Below are 25,348 nucleotides of genomic sequence, written 5' to 3' on the forward strand. Positions count from 1 at the left end.
CGGCAGAATTACGTCACCACGATGCCTATGCTCTGGCCATCGTGAATCGGCCGGACGACCCCCCGTTATGCTCCCTTACAGTTCGCACCCCGTGCCCTGCCACGGCGGAAGAAGCGGCATTCACGCTCGCCCTGTCACAAAGGCCGACCACCACGATCGTAATCTCTGATTCAAAAACGGCCGTTCAAAATTTTGGCCGTGATTTTATTTCGCCACTGGCACTCAAAATTATCGCTCAAAATCCCCCAAATTCCCCGATAGAACTGCTGTGGACCCCGGCACACTCGGGACACGGGGTAACGCGGCAGCCAATGTGGCGGCTCGGGGATTCACAATCTGAGCGGACGCCAACCTGTTCCTTACCACGGGGCCCGATCAGCCAGAGAATGCCTTATTACGTATCATAACATACTCACGCGTTACTGCCCCCCTCCCCGGCGCAGACCCAGCTCAGCCATGAGCAAGCGTGTACCTGGCGACTTCTGCAGGTTCATTCCTTTCCCTGCAGGGCGGTGCTCCAACACATCCACCCTTCGTTCTACCTCTGGCCTCATTGCCCCGCATTTGGAGAGCGCGCCACACTTCCCTACTCTATGTGGCCCTGTCCTTCCAATTCCTTCCCTTTAATCACCCATGACGAGCAATGGGCGAATGCGCTGGGTAGCTCCGACCCAGGAGTTCAGATCGCCTTGGTGGAACGAGCTGCCATCGTCGCCGCCGACCTCCAACCGGCAACCACGCTTCCCTATTCCCATCGCTCAATAAAAGTTTCTGTCTCTCTCTCTCTCTTCCTCTCTCTGTCTCTCTCTCTTTCTTCGGCTACTGAAGCGTGAAAATGGCCTGCCTGTCTGTCTGTCTGTCGGTCATAAAGATAATTTGTTATTGCAACTTACTATCAGATCCCGCTGTACAGATCGTAACTACCGGGATTTCCGTCTTTATGTATATAAGGTGTACTTAGTGTATATATTGTGTTCTCTCTGAGCTAGAGAAGTCTATGTCCAGCGATTAAGCTGCTCTGCCAAAACTTGAAAGAAGTCTTCAACGAGGCCTCCATATCGGCAAAATATTTTTTAGGTATTAAATCTGGTACTATATTGTCGCGAAGCGGAGATCTCTTGATGTTTTCTGGTTGTTTTTTAGTTCTGTGCCGCCGCCGGGGCTCTTCCTCCCAAGTGTTTGTGTGAAAGCGCTTCGGACGCGGCTGGGCCCTGCCTCGTTTTTTCTAAGAAGCGCATGCGAAGTTTGTCTCTGCGCGCTGACCGACCGAGAGAGAGAGAGAAACCGAGAGTCGCGGCTGTTGGGGGAAGCGAACCATCGCCTCGGCTTCTGTTACCGCGGCCGCGGCGTTCCATGCCCCCCCGTGGCGTGTGCGCTGGTCGCGTTCGGGCTCCGTGTCTTCAGTGTTCTTCCGACGACCTTCCCTTTTCCCCTGTTTACTTTAGTGCGTTTTAAATGCAGAGCATATCAGTAACTCACGATGTCACCCACGTTGACGTCCGTAGTCCGCACCGTCGTTGTTCCTACTATATAAAAAAAATACTATCCGGCGCCCGGTTTCGATCCCTCGACCCTGCGGGCGGAACGCAATGTATATGGTGCTCTAACCACTGCGCCACAAATCATTTTTTTTTTCTTTCTTTAATGCCGGTCTTCGACACAACACAGAAACACAAAACAAACTTATTCACATGAGCAACTTGAGCGACAAGCCACCAACCTATATGAAGGCTGATGTCTCTCTAAAATTCCCTAAGCATAGTCAAGGGTTCTATTCTTGACAGCCACTCAGGAGTGTATGCCTTGCGCTTTTGGACTTCTACGTACTGGGATATAGACTCACGAAAACACTGCCGCGTAGGGCGGGCGTCCACATCACCGTGGAGCCAGGCCATGCGCGAGCGCCATATGCTATGCAAGGCCACCAACATAACGAGGTCCAAGGGTGCCCCCTCCTCGTTTTCCACCGCTAGATAGCGTACGCCATGGGGGCTCAGCGGGAAATCTTTATGAAGGGTCCTCTGGAGGACATCCCACAAAAATACCGCAGCCCAACAATGCAGAAAAACGTGCTCTATCGTTTCTGGTTGTTTACAAATTGAACACTGAGTTCCCCATGGCACAGATATCCCTCTATCCTGCATCCAGGTTCCAACAGACAAGGTGCCTGTGTGTAATTTGAAGAAAACGTTTTTCACACCAGGGTAAACCTCCATTCTTTTGACGCGCTTTAGCACATTTTGACCTGCCCAGCACGGTAATTATATCTATACATAGGGACGGGGAAAACAACATCGCAAATGTCCTTATACAGTTTTTTGCGTGTCACAGAGGACAGGTACTCGTCAGAAAAACGTGCGAATAGAAAACGGGCCGTCATAGCTATTTCCTTAAAATACCCATACACGCCACCTGGCAAGCACCATGTTGATACTACATATTCCGGCATAGCACGCGCCAGCCGTGCTTGCATGGCACTCTGCAAGAACGGGTCACGAACATCTCGCCAAAACAAAAACCAGTTTACCACCTGTCGCACATAAAGGTGCGCCAGCCCCAAGCCACCATCTCGGACTCCCCGAAACAGGTTTGTTCTGCTGCACCTCTCCCATGTTGAGCCCCAAACGAACACCGCAAATACCCGGTGAAGCCTTTGGACGTTGATTCGCGAACAATGCAGTACCTGCATGATGTGCCAAATCTTCGTTACAAAGAATAAGTTACATGCCGTGGCCCTTGCAAAAATTGACAACCTTGCCCCCTTCCATTTCTCGGCCGTCTCCCTCACCGCCTGTGTCTGGCTACGCCAGTATGGTTCACTATCCCTGTAATATTCCAGTTGAACGACCAGGTACTTCACTGGAGTGGTGACCCAACTAATATTAGCGAAGGTTGGCGGTTTTGATGACCATTCCCCATGCCAAAATCCTAGGCACTTTGCCCAGTTAACAAAACTACCCGTCACCATGCCAAACTTTTTGACAGTGTCAACTACCAACTGAACACTTTCCTCGTTCATACAAAAAACGGCCACGTCGTCTGCGTAAGCCAAAAGTTTAACTTCCGACTCATGCAGTCGGAAGCCTTCGATGGCACTATTTCTGATTATACTCATACACAGGGCTTCGATGTATATGCAAAACAATAGGGGGCTGAGGTGGCAGCCCTGGCGCACCGAACGCTGCACTCCAATTGGGGCTCCCAACTTTTTGTTCACGATCAGCCGCGTAGTGCAATTGCGGTACGCCAGGGCGACGCCCTCTTTAATTACAAACGCAACGTTCACATGGTCCAAAATACAAAACAATATCTCGTGTGACACACAATCAAACGCTTTTTCCAAGTCAATCTGCAGGACTGCCAATCCCGTGTGCAGGGCGTCACAGCACTCGAGGACACACCTTGCTTTATGGATATTTGTAAAAATATTGCGACCCTTAATTCCGCACGTCTGATGTGGCCCTACAATTTGTTGGACAGCACTTTGAAGCCTTTGTGCCAGAACTTTCATAAAGATTTTGTAGTCGACGTTTGTTAATGATATTGTCCGGTACGATTTGACAAATTTAAGTTTCTCCGCTTCATCTGTCTTAGGAATGAGGAATGTGTGGGACGTGGAATATGATGGGGGCACTGTTTTAAGATCATACGCTGCATTAAACATCTTCGTTAGCAAAGGTACCATTTCGTATTTAAACATCTTATAAAAAGCAGCGCTTAACCCATCCAGCCCCGGCGACTTTCCCGGGTTCAGGCTTTCAATAGCACATTTCACTTCGTCTTCCGAAGTAGGTCGTTCAAGCCAGTCCTTCATTTCGTCTTCCAAACGAGGCAGCCCGTCTATGAAATCCCGCTTGAAGCTTTCTGCATCCACCGCCTTAAGAGCGAACAGTGCTTGGTAATACTCATAAAAACCATTATCGATTTCGCTTTTTTCACTCGTTACTTTACCCATGTAAGTTATCTCCTTGATCTGATTGCGTCGTGCATGTGCTTTTTCTATTCCGAGCGCACGCTTTGTGGGCGCCTCACCTACTGCCCATTGCTGTGCTCTCGCGCTTACTAGGGCACCACGATAGCGTTCTTCATCAATACGTTCAAGCTTATGCTTTATCTGTGCAATGTCGTCCTTAAACAACCCGGGCATTCTGCCCTCCTCTAACGTTAATTTTTGTAGGATGTTTCTAAGCATTCTTTTCTTTTTGGTTTCTTCATATTTAATACAGCTACACCGTTGTATGGCTTTTATTTTTATCTCTTACTTGCTTAATTCCCACAGCGCCCCGATGTCACTATGTGTTCCTTCTAGTTGTGCAGTTTTCTTTCTAACAAACGTCGTAAATGTTTCGTCCTCCAAAAGTTTAGAGTTTAATTTCCATAGGTCCCATGTAAAGGGGGACTCTTCTTTCTTGCCCCCAATCCTGCACTTAACCAAACAATGATCAGAAAAGGAAACCGCGTGCACATCATAGCTTTGGCATTTCTGTATTAAATCCAGCGAAACGTAAATCCTATCCAGCCTCGCGTGGCTGAAACCTTGAAAGTGGGTGAATCGGACGTCTTTTTCCCCGTCAAGACATTGCCCAACATCAACGAGTTCATGATCCGCAACAATTTCGGATAACAAATTAGTACCAGCATTTATATACGCGTTATTACTTGTTTTATCCCGGCCAGAAAGTACGCAGTTAAAATCATCTGTTATAATGAGCATTCTGTCTGTATCGACGTGTTGCCTGAGAGTCCCAAAAAATTTTCCCCTCTCTATTACAGCATTTGGGGCGTATACACAGACAATTCGAAAGTTCACATTATCAAGGCTGCAATCACACACAACAATCATGCCCGAACGACACGACGTACACCCTCCACAACCAGACCCGGCAGTTTCTTCAGCAACAATACACATCCCGCGGAAATCCCCAGAGCATGACTTACGCAAGCATAGTACCTCGACGTGAAACGACGCACCATGGCCTCGGTCTCCTCCTCCCCCTCGACTTTCGTCTCCTGAACGGCTACAACGTCAATGTCCTGCTCTGTTAACAGACGGTAAACCTGACTTTGCTTTCGATGTGTCGACAGCCCCCGGATATTTAATGTTGCTACGCTCAGGGACCCACTCATTACCGTTCACTTATGAAGGCTACAGACCGGGCGCATGGTGCTTACCTGACACGTGAGGAGTACGCTACGTGTTTTTAAACGGCGCCAAAGCATCCGGCGGAAGTTGCTGCACCGGCTGCGTCTATGGAGGCCCCCCACCGCCTGCTGACGAGCGCTGTCTCGTCAGCAGTTGCCACAAGTGCAAATACATTAACGTAACGCAAACTACTTAACGTCGTGCGCCCCCGGAAATGCTCTGCATTTGATCGTGCCCCTCGCGAGGGGGATGTTTCGCACTTGATCGCACTTCCACTGCTCTCTGCGCATGCGCCCCGTCGCTATAGCAACGGAGGCGCGTCGTCTGCTTCCAGGACGCCGCGGCGCCAAATTGAAACGGGTGGTGAGCGGTGGTGCCGCACGCCGCTCGTCGAAACGCGCCGTCGGAAGCGAGAAACGTCGTCGCCACATCTACGATAGAGAGATAAATAAATGGAAACGTAAAGCGCCAGACATTTTTTTTTTAATACGCTGCACTTTAGTTTAAGTACGCTTTTTTGTCACGCTCGCGCTTGCTGGGCCGACGGGGCAACAAGGCGCCGCAGTGAAGAGAAAGAAATGCGCCTTTTAGATGCGACTGCACATCATTCACTCGCCTTGTCCCTGCATCCGGCGTCGTCGGCGTTGTCGTTGGCGTCCGCCCCTCCCCCATTCTCCTCGCCGCGCGAGCTGCGCTCTCCGCCGCTCACCCCCTCTCCTCTCCGATAGCGAACACTCTCTCGCGAGGGGCATTGGACTGGATTCGATTGGATTGGCTTGGCTTGGCTTGGCTTGGCTTGGCTTGGATTGGATTGGATTGGATTGGATTGGATTGGATTTGGATGTTATTTGATTGGATTAAAGTGGATTGTGTTTTCATTCCCGCTGTACACACACAAACTCAAACTCCAAAATCTCTTCAGTTCTCAAAATTACTAGTACTCAATCATCACATACTCATCTGCAATCGGACTTGTGCTCTCATTTGTTCATTCGTAACGTTTTTTGTAAACTACTTTCTTTACACGCGTGGTTCTCCGAGTGCGCGTTTTCGAGTCTAAACCTTGCGTCTGAGTTTTTGGTCATTTTCACTTTAGCGGGGACATGTCTGATTGGAGCTAAGAAGCGTCTTCCTGATTGGCTGCGGGTGTGCTTTAGACTTGTTCCCTAGCGTCCGCACTATCCAGGATGCACTTTTTCCCCCAATACATCCCCCACCAGACGGCTTAAGCGAATATAACGCGGCCCCTCTGGCTATTGAGGGCGAGAGGGCGGCCTGCACCAGCTCACTTCAGAAACTCTGCCGCCCGTCGTCGTGCCCTCCCGCCGGGAGCCCTTCGCCCGCCAGCTATGTCCCGCTAAGTACCCTTAATCTTTTGACTGTCTTTTTTATCTATGTAATAACTGTAATTGTTTCAAGTTCGTATGTGCTAAATGTCACCAATGTTATCAGCAAAGTAAACAAGTTAACCTTTAAAACCTCTTCAACGTTTCGACTTCTTCACTGCAATCTTCATGCTACAGTAGCGGCAGTATGTAACCAAAATGAGCCGTTACAATATTTTCTTTTTACGAGCATTGTTAAGCAAAAATGACGCGCCTGCGGGGCACTGTTAAGCAAAAATGACGCTTCCAGCCTGCGGGGCACTGGACACTCACTACCATTCCTTCTGCGAATGCCCCGCCAACCCGTACCCTCCCCCCCGTTCCCTCCCCTCACCACTGGGAGCAGATGTCGCATGATCCGGGGGAGTCAGGCCAAGTCCTGACTACCTCCCGGGCCCTGGCGGTCGCGGCAGCCCTGTGGGCCTCCTCAACCCCCAACACCTGATCCCGATGGACCAAGAAACGTATTCCTTCCTTCCTTCCTTCTTTCGTAGCGTGGTCTCTCGCGTGCTGTTCTGCTTGCAGTTCACGTGCACTGGCGCCTGAAGTGGGGAGCACAGACGCCGTGTTCGTGATTCCGGTTGCCGTTGGTGCTAGATCGCGCTGACGCGCTCAGCTTCGGGAGAGATGTGAAAGGCTGCGGACCGAATTTTCCGGGCGCTCCAGTCATGGAGAACCTTCCGCAGCAAGTTCTAAAAATCATGTGATGTGGATCAGCCAGGCCTCCGAGGATGAAAGTGGCTGCAAGCTGTGCTGTTTCTGCAACCTTGCACCATTAGTGTAAGCAGCGCCAATTTCTGGCGTTTCGGGGTTGAAATATTGGTAACGCGTTTTTCTTTTTTGCGAATGCAAAACTTACAGCCACGTCTATTCTTAGCTAAAGGAACAGTGAGAGCATAGCTATCGTATTGATCTTTAGGTTCACATACCGCGCGTCATTTTTGCTTAACAATGCTCGTAAAAAGAAAATATTGTAACGGCTCATTTTGGTTACATACTGCCGCTACTGTAGCATGAAGATTGCAGTGAAGAAGTCGAAACGTTGAAGAGGTTTTAAAGGTTAACTTGTTTACTTTGCTGATAACATTGGTGACATTTAGCACATACGAACTTGAAACAATTACAGTTATTACATAGATAAAAAAGACAGTCAAAAGATTAAGGGTACTTAGCGGGACATAGCTGGCGGGCGAAGGGCTCCCGGCGGGAGGGCACGACGACGGGCGGCAGAGTTTCTGAAGTGAGCTGGTGCAGGCCGCCCTCTCGCCCTCAATAGCCAGAGGGGCCGCGTTATATTCGCTTAAGCCGTCTGGTGGGGGATGTATTGGGGGAAAAAGTGCATCCTGGATAGTGCGGACGCTAGGGAACAAGTCTAAAGCACACCCGCAGCCAATCAGGAAGACGCTTCTTAGCTCCAATCAGACATGTCCCCGCTAAAGTGAAAATGACCAAAAACTCAGACGCAAGGTTTAGACTCGAAAACGCGCACTCGGAGAACCACGCGTGTAAAGAAAGTAGTTTACAAAAAACGTTACGAATGAACAAATGAGAGCACAAGTCCGATTGCAGATGAGTATGTGATGATTGAGTACTAGTAATTTTGAGAACTGAAGAGATTTTGGAGTTTGAGTTTGTGTGTGTACAGCGGGAATGAAAACACAATCCACTTTAATCCAATCAAATAACATCCAAATCCAATCCAATCCAATCCAATCCAATCCAATCCAAGCCAAGCCAAGCCAAGCCAAGCCAAGCCAATCCAATCGAATCCAGTCCAATGCCCCTCGCGAGAGAGTGTTCGCTATCGGAGAGGAGAGGGGGTGAGCGGCGGAGAGCGCAGCTCGCGCGGCGAGGAGAATGGGGGAGGGGCGGACGCCAACGACAACGCCGACGACGCCGGATGCAGGGACAAGGCGAGTGAATGATGTGCAGTCGCATCTAAAAGGCGCATTTCTTTCTCTTCACTGCGGCGCCTTGTTGCCCCGTCGGCCCAGCAAGCGCGAGCGTGACAAAAAAGCGTACTTAAACTAAAGTGCAGCGTATTAAAAAAAAAATGTCTGGCGCTTTACGTTTCCATTTATTTATCTCTCTATCGTAGATGTGGCGACGACGTTTCTCGCTTCCGACGGCGCGTTTCGACGAGCGGCGTGCGGCACCACCGCTCACCACCCGTTTCAATTTGGCGCCGCGGCGTCCTGGAAGCAGACGACGCGCCTCCGTTGCTATAGCGACGGGGCGCATGCGCAGAGAGCAGTGGAAGTGCGATCAAGTGCGAAACATCCCCCTCGCGAGGGGCACGATCAAATGCAGAGCATTTCCGGGGGCGCACGACGTTAAGTAGTTTGCGTTACGTTAATGTATTTGCACTTGTGGCAACTGCTGACGAGACAGCGCTCGTCTGCAGTAATTTGAATGAGTCAAGGGTATAAGGCGCGTCCGTAGCATCTCATTCTGTGTCGGCTTTGTGGCGCAGTGGTTAGAGCACCATATACATTGCGTTCCGCCCGCAGGTTCGAGTTGTGGGGTGCCACCGCTTGTGGTTTCTGAAATTCGCCTTCAACTGCTTAGAATATTAGCTACTGATTCGGTATATTGGCTCGGGCGCCGGATAGTATTTTTTTTATGTAGTAGGGACAACGACGGTGCGGACTACGGACGTCAACGCGGGTGACATCGTGAGTTACTGAAATGCTCTGCATTTAAAAATTATGACTGAGTGAGTTGTTCGTGTTTGGCCGACATATTGTTGCACGTGCGACACGCACGCCGCACTTAGGGTGCCGTGATGCCTAGGGCCATCTACGAACACACATAGATGCTGCTGTAGCCACTCATGATCTCTCGAGCCCGTTGCTATGACGACAAACGCTACTTCGAACGCCCTTCTATCTGAAAAACAAAACCTGTAGGTGAGGGTAAGAATGGGCAAATTAAAGCCGACATCAACAGCTTAGAACAGGACATCGCACCTAGAGATTAGCGACGAGATGTTTCCCCTGCGAATCGGGGGGAGCGGACGGGGATGAGGGGGCGGCTCGGCGCCGCTAAGTGGGTCAGCTTTAAGTACAGGAGCAACGTGAACACCACAACGTAAAAATTTGAACCTTACATAACTACATGAGACTACCGTGAACCCTTTGCTTTCTTAGAATGCAGACTGGTCCCCGTCAACATTCTGCACGCGTGGCGCTTCTAAGTAGGTGTAACGAAAACTGCCTATAACAGTCACCGGAGCCGGACCCTTCTGCTCTCAGCGAAGTTCAGGAAATCTTCCGTCCGGAAGTAAAGAAAGACGATCAGCCGGCGCTGGAACAATGTGTGGGGTGCCACCGCTTGTGGTTTCTGACATTCGCCTTCAACTGCTTAGAATATTAGCTACTGATTCGGTATATTGGCTCGTTGTATGTTGTCTTTCCTCTAGCTAGCTATAAATTAGAACAATGAGGTTAACCAACATGGTGACTTCTCACCACGTACATCTGATAACTCCAACTTTACGAAGGTGAACTCGCGGGACCAATCATATTAAGTGTCAACTAAAAGGGCCCGCACTATACTCACGCAGTTTTCATAAAGAGTTTATTGAGCTAGTACTATTCCCAAAATTATTTTGTCACGACGTTACTTACGAAGTTCATCGAGTTCCTCTGAATAGACAAATTCCCGAAAAGTGCACCGCTTGATACATTTACACTGTGCCAATTTATTACGGCAATAAAATACCAGTCATGATCGCACTGTACGCAAACTCATAGAGTTCCCTTGGCATCCAACACTTCAATGTGTTACAAATTTAGCTCACATCGACCGGCTTTGCTATTTTTATATACCTCAAGTAAAAACTCCAAGCGCAGTCAAATTGATGGTAAATGGCGGAGTAATATTGATATTCCATAATACGTGAAAGAATAGGCACTAAGTGAGAGCTGCCTCTCTTTGCCAAATAAAGTTTAGTCATTCTGACTCTCCGCCATCTCTCCGTCTATCCGTAGATTTCTTTCTACGGTCCCCTTTCTCCCAAATGTAGTCATAAGTGTCGCCTTTCTCAATTCCAAGCAATACGCTTTACATTTTACTCTTCCGCAACAAAAATTTACTTCCTGTTACCGATGATTCACCTGCCTCGTGTGGAGTACGACTAAAACATGTTTACTTTATTTTGTTTCAGCAAAATATATCCTGAAAATTATAGGTGAAATCATCAGGGTTGAAGAACAAAACGCAAATTGCTGCCGCCTGCTGCTTACCACCACACTGCAGGTTGAGGGTTGCAGAAGCTATGTTTTCTTTCGCGGCTGCAAGTCCGGATACAAAATATTGTATCCCGAGCACATGAATACGACGGCAGATCAAATAGGAAAATTCATGGAATGGTATAATGCCTGTCGGAATCACACAAGCTGCCGGTGGAAGCATCGTCACAGCCAGTGACGTTGAGACGTACAAAAATTGCTCGTTCGGCGCCACCCGAGTGAGTTGCAAAGACGCCATAATATTGTCCATCATTACACTCAGGAGCGAGTGACCTGTGCAACTACCAATTTTATCGTAGGCAGGGCATTATCAAGGTTCTATAGCTAGTCTAATGCAAGAATTCCCTACCTATAAACGCTTTAGAAGCGATAAAACCAAATACTCGCACAATATAATAACCACATGCCATCAATTTTATTGACACACTACCACTGATTTTTAAGGATGAACGTGACCCCACCTCGAGTTACCTCCGTAGGTATAACTATGAGACACTCTGTTCTGAGAAATTAGAAACTCCTATGTCGACGAAGCCCTCATGTTGCTCCGCACACCAGGTGAGTGGCCTAATAGCACGGATAGGCCTCAGCTGCAGTGGCCATCCCGCTATTCACCACCAGCCGGTGGCCACGCAAGCTCGGCACTCACCAGCTGGTCCGCCCAGGGATTGGGTGTGTTGGCACTGTGGTAGGGGGTGCAGGGGAGAGGCAAAATAAGCTGGTGGAGGGGCATAAAGTGGGGTAGATGGCGCAACGGTGGGTACTATAAAGGTACGAAAGTGCGGGTCCCTGCCCCACCAGGGTGGAGGCCTGCATGTTTTACCCGTAGAGCTAGGCGCGCCGCGGAAGTTATAGCAACGCCAGTGCAGTACGCTTGCTGTGCGTGAATGCGACCATGCAACGCAACAGTACGGTACCGTATACAACGCTACCGTAAACTTATCGGAAGTCTCCCTGTTTGGGCTCTGCTCATGGAAGAGGCCAACTCTCAACTCTCTTCCGAGTCTTCCCGCATTCAGCTCCTACACCTCGCTCACTATTCCGGATCGTCGGTGTTGCACTGTGAAAGAACCTCCAGGTAAGGCTGCAGTGTATGTCACCTGTTGTTACCGCAGACTCAGATTAAATTAGCCATGTTAGTGCGCCCCCGTCAAACTGATATAATATTCGTGTAGAGCTACGTGCACACATACAACGGGTGTATCCTGGTTTTGCGCCTCAGTTGGATTGAAAATATTTTTCGCGGCACCGGGGTGCGCCACGCTGGTTGGAGAGGTCTCAACACGCCGCATCCGACTTGGGGATACCCCCACTCAAGCGCATAACGGCGTTTGGAGTAGGGCACATACACTGGTGCGCATTTTGTGCTTCTAAATTCCGTCGACCCTTCATACTGTCGACGAGGCCACCCGCGCAGCCCATCACACTCCCCGAACTTTTCGGGGTGGCTTGGAGCGCATGCTGTTCCCTGGGACCGGGTGCCGGATATCTGGGGCAGTGATCATTACCTCATCCTCATCAACTTAAGATCGGCTTGGTTTGTAACAGGTCCATAGCGACACAGATGCTGTGGTATAGAATAGGGCATGCTTCAAAGGGGTCTGAACACATGACCTTGGGAAGACACCTCTGATGTATCTGCGGCGTGCCTTCCTCCTGGGGTTGCTATGTCGGCAGTGGTGGCTGGATTGGTGTGCCTCATTAGGGCCTTACTCTACCACCACGCCTTCGTCGTAGAACACGGGAGTCGCCCCCCAGACCCGGCAGCCAGTGCGTGACTCGTGTTTGGACGTACCACACGTCAGTTTGCTGCACATGTGACTAACGAGTTCTTCCCAACTTACGACTATGCTGCAGCCGCATTTGCCTGCTCACCTACTCTGCCACCAGAGGCTGGTTCGCCTCCCAGTGATGAATACCTTCACGAAATTCAGGCACCATGCACCATGGCTTATTCTTCGGGCGATGATTGCGATGGCGAATGTACGCACCTAAACAGACCACGGCGGAGTCCTTTATGAATAGTGTAAGAACATCGACGGACCAAGCTTAGAAAGGCTACCCGTCTGAACACTGTCTGGGCCTCTGGTGACGTTAAGGTGACCTTGAAGAACGCCGAAGTTGCCCTATTCCAAATCCTTAGAAGCCTCCTGACCAGCTAAGCAATCACTAGCCGATTGCATGAAATCGGCCCTCATTAAGCTCATTTAACAAATTTACCAGCCAGTGCCACGCACCTCACACGCGGGATAGAACAATACAGATGGTACCACGCGGCTCAGATTGGGTTCCATACGGACCTGGGCACAGGATACGGCATATACTACCTCTCAGCTATGGTGTTTTTAAGTGGTAGATCCAGCAAGATCACCGAGATCCTGGCATAGAAGTCAAAAAAGCTTATGACACCATAAGCCACTCTTCAATAACCACTATTCCACAGTGGTTCCTCCTTCCACCAGCAGTGTGCCGCTTATTGGGGTCTTTTCTGCAGAGCCGCTATTTTCAGATACGCTTAGGAAAGCAGCGTGTGGGACACTTTGATTCAGAGCATAGCGTACCTCAGGGCGCATAGCTCTCTCCTGTGCTATTCAACACGCACTCTTACGTTTGACATGGCAGCTGGCTGAAATACAATACGCTTTCTACTCCGTCTAGGCAGACGATGTGGCTGCATGGTCTGTAAACAATGAACTGCACCGGCAACAAGCAGGTCTACAGGTTGTTTGGGTCACTACTTCACAGTGCTGCTCAATTGATGGACTGCATCGGTCCCCTACAAAGACTACCTTGATGTCAATCCCCGATCCTGGGGCCGAGGCGGGCTGTCGCAGTCGCCTATCTGCCTATTTCCGAATGGCGAATCTCTAGATACTGCTGATCATATGTGTGCATTGGGTTGTAAATAAGCCCAGCAGGTTGGGCAGCTTCCTTGCTCCATTCTACTCCAGAGAAGGCTGCCAGCATGCTACATTTGTTCCTCAGCATCGGCCACAATTCAGCGAATTGGTGTTCCCTTGTGTTGCGTGTAGTAGTGCGGGCAGTTGTTCAGCCTAAAATAGTTTACCAAGCCAAGCTCCGCCATCTGACTTTGCGCGACTGCGATAGCTTGGAAACCGCGAACAGGGAAGGGATTCAGCGATCAGCGAGAACCCTCGCATGACGTGTACAGCGACCCTTTAAACTAAGGAAAAAAATAGCACGTTGAACTAACTTCATCGGTGCGTCTTCTAATAATTTATTCGATTCCTCCCGATGCATCCCTAGCGCACTTGTATGACCACGTATTACCTCTGATAGCACGTGCACTTGAGCCACCGTCATGGCATCATCCACAGGCAACCAACCACCGGCCTCTCGGGCATATAACATGTATTTGTGCAACGCAGTAGAATATCGACACACCAGATGGCCACTATGCGCATGCGCAAGAAGCGGTGGACAATAGCATCATCGTCGCGCGCCTACTTTCCCTGCTATGCCTTCTATAAAGTAGACATGCTCTTATGTTATGGACGCACCACTTCCGTCGGTTTTGGCAGAGCTAGTCCCCTGCCATGATGGCTCATGTGCCCTAGGCCCTCGTCGTTGTATTGCCCCGCTAGCCGCCGTGGTGGCTCAGTGGCTAAGGCATTGCTGAGTACGAGGTTGCGGCTTCGATTACCGGCCGCGGCGGCCGCTTTTCTGATGGAGGCGAAAAGCAAAAACGCCCGTGTGTACGAGATTTTGGCGCACGCTAAACATCCCAATGAGGTCGAAATTAATCAGAAGCCCTCTACTACGGCGCGCCTCATCGCCTGCGCTGCGTCGGCGCGTTAAACCGTACAATCAATCAATGTATTGCCCCACTACCTTGGCTGATAATCGACAGGTATTCCACACAGGCTACTCGAGGGAGACAGCGTGTATATATAAAACTCACCTTTACATGCGCTTAACACCGTATACTGATATTGTTGATGCATCTGATGCCCTGTGGTAACTAGCGCGATAAAAAAATTGTTTGGAGCCGGACGAAGGTAGTCCCGTCAGCCCGGGTTAGGTGGCCTGCTGAGGGGAAGCACGCCTCACGCTCTAAACATGAATTATAGTTGCTTATGTTTCTCTCCAGACTAATTGAGGGCGCCAAGGAAGGGACGGGGACGGTGTAAGAAAAGAGTGCGTCAAGAAACTGCTAAGAGATGGCCGCCATACCAGTTCCTCAAACGGGGTGTACAAGGTGGCTTAGGTAATCAACAAGCATAAGACAGAAGGAAGAAGGGCAACCACATTCACTGGCAATATACTCCGCATTGCGCATGACCCCTTAACTCTTCAGTTCGCAAAAGGTTGACTGTATGACTGGAAGATGTGCGCACATCACCTTTTTCCGTTACCACCGTTACCAGCATCATTGTTGGCGCTCCATAATCCTTGTCAAGAAATTTTCCTCTTAGCTCAACAGGGATCTCCTCCCCTGTTGTTGCCGCTGCACTGTGAATTTGAAGAAAATATTCGCAGCTCATTAAAAAAAATACTTTGAAATTTGTGCAGAAGACGCACTTACCCAAGCGGTTTTTCAATGTAGACTCTTGTGAAGTTCGCAAAAACATGCCCCGCATCATTTATTAGATCATATTTGAAAGGACGATCTTCGGCACGTGTTACCTGATCAGTAGTGGTCTCAACATTCCAAATATACCGTGAGCTGCGAAGAAACTAGAGAGTGCACGGATGTATAATTCACTGTATTTTGTTGAGTTTTTCGCGAAGTCAAGAACGACATCAAACTTCTCAGCTTCGACCAGCTTTATTAGCACGAGCGCCACTACGTACATATGTGGCTTAAACGTTAGAATAGGTGCTGGTCGTCGGGAACACACTGGCTCTGGCATCATACGAACAGGTAGGCTTGGGCTGTCTGCGACCCTCGTTGCTTGTGCGTATCGGTTCCGTAATTTGGAATTAACAAAACATGTATAACAACATTTGTTATTAACAAAACATTGAGCATAACAACAATAAATATTAACGAAAAACACCGCACAACGTTCAATTTTATCGAATATAAGATAAATGTCAGGAACACCCCGAAAACATATTACTTACAGCAACAACTCTGTACAAAAAGCTTGTTTCCTTATGATTAGTCTAGTGCTGCGGAAGCTCATCGACCTTCATGGACAGCGAAAAAACGGCAAGTAGACCATTACTTTTACCTTAACAACGCCTTCCAACCCGGTCGTGTCGGCGAACCCGGTCTAGACCCATCGCCTCTCCTGCCCCTCCACTCCTCTGCGCAAAGACTGGTCCCTCACGTATAAGGTGCGCCACAAGACCCCTCTAAACCGCTGGAGAGGAGAGGGGGTGAGCGGCGGAGAGCGCATCTGGCGCGGCGAGGAGAATGGGGGAGGGGCGGACAACGCCGACGACGACGACGACGACGACGACGCCGGAGGGACAAGGCGAGTGAATCAGATGATCTGCATCTAAAATTAAATTTCCAGAATTAGCTGGCAATACTAAAAGAAAGACAAGGGGCTTATAAACCCAACAATGGAGACATCAGGACTCGCTCTAACTCCGTTTCAAGACTCCCCTCAAGGACAAAAGAATGAAGACACCGATCCAGGTCCAAATGCAAGTCTCCGGTGGAATCCAAGCGAACATCACAGTCAAGGTCAAAGCCCAGACCTGCGTTCAGATCTCCGTTTGACTCAAGGAGCAAGGGCGCAACCACCCACCCGTGAAACATCCTCGTTATAAAATGAAGACAACAGATCAAACGTCAGCTGGGCAGATACGGTGTCCGGCATTACCACATCGAGCGTTCGCGGGTTGCCCATACACAAGGAATTAGCCCAAAATGAAACACTCATAGCGCAAACTATACTCTCGAAAGCGCTATGCAAACAGAAGAAACTAAGAAAATAAACAAATGAATCAAAAGGCCCTAACAGTCTAGGGCCCCGGTGTCTTTCCAAGCTTTTGCTACCACGCCTCCTAACGGTAAGAAAGATTGCACTGCGCTGCCTACAAACGAAATGGCGGAGAAACGCTGAACATAGACAACTTGACCTCCTTGGAATTTCGAAATAAAGTCGAACGAATATTTTCAGAACTGACTAAAACCACGTGCCAACAATTCTCTTGCATATTCTCACAGCTTGCGGATAAAATCAGTCGAGGAACGACACTAGGCAATGCTCAAAGAGACACGAAACCCCGGTAAGTGGCCCGATCGAAACAACACTCAAAGGGTTTGACAGAGCTGCAATGGCGGAAACTAACAAACTGCACGAGAGCCAGGTCACCACGTATGGCTCCCCCTTGTGAGTACAAAATTTGACATTGGAATTACCGAGGGTACGACCGAACCCAAGGAAACCTGCAGCAATTCGTAGACATCAAGGAGGCTCCAGACATGATTGCCCTACATGAAATAGGTGAACCTGCTAAGTTATAGGGGCAAAAATCTTTCTTCAATGTCTGACTAGACCCCGCTCGCTGCAACGCTTGTCAAGAAAAACCAGGCAGTCATGCACGCAATACTGGCGTCACGAACACGGATCACGTCCTGACCTACATCACTCTATCGCGATAGAATGAAGGCAGAATATATATTTTTAATGTATATAGCAGTCACAAAGGTAATTTTAATTATGGAATACTCTGCTTCAAAACGCTGACGATAACCAAAAACGAGGCACTTGTATCTTTGTAAGAAAGGGGCAGCGAAGAGACTGTAAGGACCGTACAGCAGACAAACACTTGCGCTTATATTGGTCTGTCACTTTTAGAGCACCGTATACCGTCTGTGCTTACAAGGGAACCATTAAAGGCCGCAAGGCATGCTTAGACGTGCAACGAGAACGACTGACACAAGGAGCGGACCCATCAATTTCTGCCACCAGAACAGGGCATATTGTCACAAAGCAAAGGACGATGCACTTGTCTTGAAGGACAAACAAGTTTATTGGAGCGAACTTGTGCCCCCCCACAACAATTTAAAAGTATACACAGGCGGCGAAGCAGCGGTCAACAAAGTGACTTGCATCGGCGAGCGTCGCAGAATCGAATGCCGAGGCGTCTGCTCTGCAGGCTTTTTATCTTTCAGCGCGAGTGTTTCTGGAAACGTCGATTCACATCCAGAACATTGTAGATCACAGGCGATTATTCTGGGCTAACGACATTAGGGCGAACCAGTTCGCTTATCTGAATGTGATAGCCAGTGCGGCATAAAAATAAAGAATGAAAGACGTGCTTTCCTTGGAACACAGATACATATCCGGGTCTGGCCGGCAGTAAAAACAAACAATAAATAAGCAAGCCCATACATGGTTCACGGCATTACCCCCCCCCTCTAAGAGTGCTTCGACCCGATGCTAAAATAGAAGACAGTCCGAACAAACAACAACAACAAAAAAAGTCCGTCATCTTGCATAGTAAGGTTTCAAGCGAACCACGTGGACGACTTCGGGCCGCGTGCGTCGTCGTGATGTTCCGGAATCACCATCGGGGATCACCTCGTGGGTAAGTTGGCCGACACGTCGTAGAATTCGGTAGGGTCCGAAATATCGTCGCAGAAGCTTCTCACTGAGTCCGCGTCGTCGGATGGGAGTCCAAACCCAAACATGGTCCCCTGGGTAGTACTCGGCGTCTCGGCGTCGCAGGTTGTAGCCCACGGCATCCACGAGCTGCTGACGCGTTGTACGAACTCGAGCCAGCTGGCGGGCCTCCTCCGCACGCTGAAGGTATCCTTGGACGTCGGTGTTGAGGTCGTCGTCTTCTACGTGCGGAAGCATGGCGTCGAGCATCGTAGTTGGCCGTCTTCAGTAGACAAGCTCGAACGGCGTCAGCTGCGTCGTCTCCTGGATAGCCGTGTTGTAGGCAAACCTGACATACGGGAGCACTTCGTCCCAAGTCTTGTGTTCAACATCAACGTACATTGACAGCATATCTGCGATTGTCTTGTTCAGACGTTCTGTTAGTCCGTTCGTTTGGTGGTGCTACGCCGTCAATCTTCTGTGATCCGTGTTGCTGTAGCGTAATATTCCTTGCATCAGCTCCCCATTAAAGGCTGTTCCGCGGTCCGTGATTAGGACTTCCGGGGCTCCATGTCGCAGCACGATTTGGCCTATGCAGAACTTTGCGACTTCCTGTGCAGTGCCCCTCGGAAGAGCGGCGGTCTCTGTGTAGCGCGTCATGTAGTCTGTCGCCACGACAATCCACTTGTTCTGTGATTGTGACGTAGAGAACGGGCCTAGAAGGTCCATTCCAATCTGTTGAAAGGGCCTCGACGGGACGGCGATCGGCTGCAGAAAGCCGGCGGGTCTTGTCGGCGGTGTTTTTCGTCGCTGGCAGTCACGGCAACTCCGAACGTAGTGGGCGACATCGGATGTAAGGCGGGGCCAGAAGTACTTCACCTTGATTTTTTGAATAGTGCGAGCTGCGCCGCGATGTCCAGAAGACGGGTCGTCGTGGCATGCTTCCAAAATTTCGTCACGTAGTTCTGCAGGGATGACAAGTAGGTAATGCGTTCTGATTCCGTGCCTGAAATTCTTCTTCAAGGGGACGGAATTTTTGAGGCTGAATGCTGGCAAGTTCCGCTTGAACGTCCTAGGCACGGCGACATTTCGTCCTTCGAGGTAGTCGATTATGACGCGCAAGCCGGGGTCGGCACGCTGCTGGGCGACTAGGTCGCTCTCCGTAACGACTCCGAAGAACGCGCTTTCTTCATCGGAGTCTAGTGGTGGCGGGTCAACGGGGGCGCGGGACAGGCAGTCGGCGTCGGATTGTTTCCTGCCGGATTTGTAGACGATTGTAACGTCGAACTCTTGCAGGCGCAAACTCCACCGCCCAAGACGGCCAGAGGGGTCCTTCAAATTGGCGAGCCAACACAGCGCATGGTAGTCTGTGACAACCTTGAATGGTCTATCATATACGTATTTGCGAAATTTTGAAATGGCCCATATAATTGCGAGGCACTGTTTTTCAGAGGCTGAGTAATTTTTCTCCTTCTTCGACAGACCACGGCTGGCAAAGGCGATTACTTTTTCGCTACCGCTTTGCTTTTGGACGAGAACGGCACCCAAGCCTATATCGCTGGCGTCGATGTGCATTTCTGTTTCGGCGTTTTCGTCGAACTGAGCGAGCACGGGAGGGCTTTGCAGGCGTTTTTGCATCTCGCAGAATGCCTTTTCTTGGTCGTTTTCCCAGCTAAAAGGCGTGCTATCTTTCGTCAACCGTGTGAGTGGATCTGCAATGCTGGTGAAGTTTGCGACGAAGCGCAGGTAGTATGCGCAGTCCGAGAAATCTTCGCACGCTCTTCTTGTCTTTCGGCCTTGGGAAGTTCGCAATGGCCGAAGTTTTTGGCGGGTCAGGTAGGACTCCCGCGGCGTTGACGACGTGGCCCAAGAACTTCAGCTCCTCATACGCGAAACGACACTTTTCAGGCTTCAGCGTTAACCGCGATGTACGAATGACCTCGGGTACAGACTCCAACCTTGCAAGGTGTTCGTCGAAATTCCGGGCAAATACCACAACGTCGTCGAGGTATACGAGGCAAGTCTGCCACTTCAGGCCAGCTAGCACAGTGTCAATGACTCTTTGAAACGTTGCTGGCGCCGTGCACAGCCCAAAAGGCACCATCACCTTGAACTCGTATAGGCCGTCCGGGGTTATAAACGCAGTCTTCTCTCGGTCTCTCTCGTCCACTTCAATTTGCCAGTAGCCGGTCTTCAAATCCATCGATGAGAAGTACGTGGCATGGCAGAGGTGGTCAAGGGCGCCGTCGATTCGTGGCAGGGGATACACGTCCTTTTTGGTGATTTTGTTTAGTCGCCGGTAGTCAACGCAGAACCTTAATGTGCCGTCTTTTTTCTTTACGAGTACGACCGGCGCAGCCCTGGGGCTTTTTGATGGCAGTATAATGTCGTCGCTGAGCATGTCGTCGACTTGAGTCCGGATGGCTTCCCGTTCGTGGGAAGAGACGCGGTATGGTGACTGCCGGGTAGGTCGGGCTCCATCTTCAGTTATAATACGGTGCGTCGCTAGGGGTGTCTGACGTAATTTTGAACTCGACGAAAAACACTCGCTGTAGTGACGCAGCAAAGCCAATAATTTGATTTGTTCCGTTGTTCTTGCGGTAGCGCCAGATTCACGTCGAAGGGCTGCGGAAGCTTGAAGGTGTCATCGGGTGTGCGTTCAAAGTCGGCGACCGCGATCACGTCACTTGCTTCTTGCGTTTCTTCGAGGAACGCAATTGCAGCTCCCTTGTTTAAATGCTGGTACTCTTCGGTGAAATTAGTGACCAAAACGTGAGATTGGTGTTGCCTAAAATGCGCAATGCCTCTTGCGACGGAGACACCGCGGTGGAGAAGCAACCTTCGATCACTCTCTACGATAGCGTCGATGTCAGAAGCAGCATCCTCACAGTAGATGGCGATCATCAAGCTTGTGCGGGGTGGCAGGGTGATGTGATCGTCGGCGATCCTGACAGCAGCGCGGTGATCGGGGTTCGGATGCGGCGTCGTAGAGTGATCGGAGGAAAAAGTTATCGACTTGGTCTGCAGATCAATTATTGCGCCGTTTTCCGTCAAAAAGTCCATTCCGAGAATTACGTCTCGGGGGCAGTTAGGCAAAATAACGAACTCAGCAGGGTACGCGGCGCCGCCTATGGTGACGCGTGATGTGCACGTTCCACTTGGCGTTACGAGATGGCCTCCTGCTGTGCGTATATGCGGACCGTCCCATGTTGTCGTAACTTTCTCCAGCTTCGACGCGAATGAGCCGCTCATTACCGAGTAGTCGGCTCCCGTGTCGATGAGGGTGACTACGTCGAAGCCGTCGATGGACAACTGGACGTTGGACGCCGCTTTCCTCGAGATTCTGGTCCGTCGGGGCGTGGTATCTCGGCTTGTGCGTGTTGATGGTCGGGCACCATGCATCGTCATTCTCGCCATCTTCTCAGCGGCCGGCTCTGTAGTTTCGGGTACGCGTCGCGTCGTGTCGTCGTCGGGTTCGGGAGTCACGTCCGGGTTAGATCGAGTCGTTGGGCTGCAGGTACGGTGTTCGGTGCGGCCATGCGTCGTTGGAGGGTTTTCGTTTTTTCGCCGTTCTGCAACTTCACCTCCAGAAGTTGCTGCTTTTAGTTTCCCCCGCGTGGGCTGGGGGACCTTCCACGTGAGAAGTCAGCGGTGTTATGGCGGTTTGGCGACTGGTACCGGTAGGGGGACGGCGAACGGTTGAAGCGGGCAGGTCCTCGGTTTGTGTTGGGCAGGTATTCGTCGATCTCAGTAGGGCGCTGGCCGGGTCGGGGGCGTGGTGCGTCGACGGAGAATCCTCGCAGACCGAGCCTCTTGTAAGGGCAGCGACGGTAGATGTGGTCGACCTCTCCGCAGTGGTAGCACAGCGGGCGATTATCGGGCGTTCGCCACACGTCGGTCTTCCTTGGCGTCTGGTATTGGTCTACAGGGCGTCGGGCGGGCGGCATTGGACGGCGGTATGGCTGGGCCTCTTGACGACGGGTTGGAGCAGGGCGGGGTAGACGAAGAGCGGCGGAGTAGGTCAGCGCTTGGGACTGACAGGGTGGTTCTGAAGGCATAGGAGTTCCCAGCGCCTGTTGAACCTCTTCACGGATGACGTCAGTCAGAGAAGGCACTTGAGGTTGCGGCGTTGTCGGGAAAAGCTTCTGAAGCTCCTCTTTGACCACTGCTCGAATGGTCTCGCGCAACGTATCGGAGCTTCCAGTTGCGGCACCGATGGTCTCCGAGAACAGCGCGTTGACAGGGCGGTGTACTGCCTCGTTCGAATTTCTAGCGTCTTCTCCATCGCGGCCGCCTCAGACGCGAATTCAGCCACCGTCTTCGGCGGGTTACGGACTAGACAAGCAAAAAGCTCTTGCTTCACTCCTCGCATTAGAACCCTGAGCTTCTTTTCTTCGGTCATTTCGGGGTCCGCACGGTGAAAAAGTCGCTTCATCTTCTCAACGAAGATCACGACACCTTCGTTGGGGTGCTGCGTTCGAGTTTCAAGCAAAAGCGCAGCTCGCTCTTTTCTTCTTGAAGGTGGAAGCGCCCACAAAACAGGGACGAAAGTAGAAAGAACAAAAACGACACGGCGCTAACTCGCAACTATTTGTTTATTGAAAAGAAACACAAATATATACTTCCAACATCTCACGTGGTTCGTTCATCTTGCCCAAGATAAAACCATGAAATTCACTTCTTAACAGGATTAGATACATACGGGTGTACACTCGACCAATAAGGGTAAGGGCATTACAACAGCGAAGCCATAACAATCCGAAAAACCGCTTTCATGGTTTTATCTTGGGCGAGATGAACGCACCACGTAAGATGTTGAAAGTATATATTTGTGTTTCTTTTTAATAAACAAATAGTTGCGAGTTAGCGCCGTGTCGTCTTTGTTCTTTCTATTTTCGTCCCTGTTTTATGAGCGCTTCCACCTTCAACATGAACAGCTACCAACTAGCCCAAGTGTCCTTTCTACTGTCGCTCTTTTCTCACAACGGTAGTGAAGGTCTTAAGGAACTCCCTTCTTAATTGAGTCCAGTCGGTCAAAGAACTCTCATGGTTCTCGAACCAAGTTCGAGCAGCATCTTCTAAGTAAAAGAAGGCCTGCCGGAAAGTTTCTTCGGCGTCCCACCTGTTGAAGATGCGGACGCGCTCCAGTTACTCCAACCATTCTTCGGGGTCTTCAGCGGGAGCTCCCCGGAACGATGGCGGTTCCCGGGGCTGCTGCAGGACGATTGGCGACGTTGTTTGGCACCTTGGTGTTGGTTGCAGCGTTCCTTCTCTTGGGCCCTTCTGGCGTGAAACCTAACTCGGGTAGCAATCCTTGCAGTCGGCGGCTTTCTCTGGTTGGGCTGGCTTGGCGGCTTCCAGATGTCGTAGAGAGCATAAAGGGTGAGTACCCCGCACCTCCACCAGATGTCACGAAGCCAAGGACGAAGCACGTGTCTTGAAGGAGAAACAAATTTATTGGAGCGAACTTGTGCTCCCCTAACAACTCAAAAGTATACACAGGCGGCGAAGCAGCGGTCAACAAAGTGACTTGCATCGGCGAGCATCGCATAATCGAATGCCGAGGCGTCTGCTGTGCAGGTTTTTTTATCTTTCGGCGCGAGTGTTTCTGGAAACGTCGATTCACATCCAGAACATTGTAAATCACAGATGATTGTTCTGGGCTAACGACGTTAGGGCGACACAGTTCGCTTATCTGAATGTGATAGCCCATGCGGCATAAAAATAAAGAATGATAGACCCGCTTTGCTTGGAACGCAGATAACACAGCCGGGCGTGGCCGGCAGTAAAAACAAGCAATAAATAAGCCACACCACACCCGACCTCCCCTTATTTAAAAACGTTACCGGTGATACATGGCAGAACACATTAGCAAATCTAGGCAGCGATAAGAATATCGTAGCTATAGCTGTTCACGATACCCTCCCAAAATAAGTACAGAGCAATCAAGATACTAGACTGGGACTTTTTTCGCAAAATCAAAGAGCAAGAAACACGGGAAGAGACAGACGCCATATACCCGGGCAACACAAAAACTTAATCGAGGCGTAGGAAAGCAACTAAAACCCCCCACAGGAAGCAGAACTCAAAACGATGGACAGCAGGCTGATACAAACGTGGGAAGCAAAATGCGGTGCAGAAAAACGCTTTAAACAACCGCCGCGAGGGCTTAGTGGCTATGGCGCTGTGGTGCTGAGCCTAAGGACGTGGGTTCCATTTCCGGCCCCAGCGGGCGCTATTCTAACGGAGGCAAAAAGCGAAAACTCCCGTGTGTTCTAGATTTCGGCGCACATTAAAGTTCCTCAGGTGGACAAAATAATCCAGAACACTCCACTATGGCGCCTCATGGCCTGTTTAGCGTCGGAAGACAAAACCCCACAATCAATAAATCAGAGAAATGCCTGAAACCACAAATACACAACAAAAGTATACGGACAAGACTAACTTTTATCAGTAAGGCCTTCACAAATTGCAGGAATAATATATCCAGACAAAGCTGGGAACACAAGTATAATTGCGTGACATTACAGATAGGGGTATGCGGGACTTCTTGAGGTACAGGTCCGCGCAGCAGTAAACGAAGCTCGGAAGAGTTCGCAGAATTGGATCGCTGCGTCGCGTAGGAGCTCAAATGGGTACCGTGGAGAGGAGTGTTGCGAGTGCGTTCGCACTGTCCCCGTTGACCTAAATAATATGTTTAATCGTCGCTCTGCTGTCGTGTCAGCCCGGGTGTAACACATTCCAAGGGCAGCTCTGGGCTATACGGGGGCCCTGGTTACGTTGCCGCTCGCAGCCGGCAGCGATGACTGAATCCGCCGCTTTTGCGTCAGAGGAAGCCACGTACGTCTGTTGACATCCCTTTGCCACCCCGTAAATTGCAATTATGAAAGTCAAGATCACGAGTGAAATAGTATTGCCTGACCGCCCGGTGTCTCATAGCGGGCCTATGGAATAAAAGACCTTATAATTTCTGCAGTGCTTTCTATATTCTTGGGCCACATTTTGCGGCCGCATTATATTGTCTTGTATTGCATACGCACA

General features: G+C 50.3%; 1 long non-coding RNA gene across 3 annotated transcripts in view; it reads right to left on the reverse strand.

The window, feature by feature from the left end:
- LOC144162011 (uncharacterized) overlaps positions 1–25,348 on the reverse strand; it is a 141,716-nt gene that overhangs the window by 75,829 nt on the left and 40,539 nt on the right. For all 3 annotated transcript variants that reach the window (XR_013320564.1, XR_013320565.1, XR_013320566.1), the window contains exons 2-3: positions 15,328–15,479; positions 15,145–15,254 (exon numbers count right to left, since the gene is read on the reverse strand). This is a non-coding gene — a long non-coding RNA (uncharacterized LOC144162011). The remainder of the gene's footprint in view (positions 1–15,144; positions 15,255–15,327; positions 15,480–25,348) is intronic.

This window comes from Haemaphysalis longicornis, unplaced genomic scaffold, assembly GCF_048455015.1.
Source record: "Haemaphysalis longicornis isolate Haplotype H1 unplaced genomic scaffold, Haemaphysalis longicornis Haplotype H1 scaffold_12, whole genome shotgun sequence".
Taxonomy (NCBI): domain Eukaryota; kingdom Metazoa; phylum Arthropoda; class Arachnida; order Ixodida; family Ixodidae; genus Haemaphysalis; species Haemaphysalis longicornis.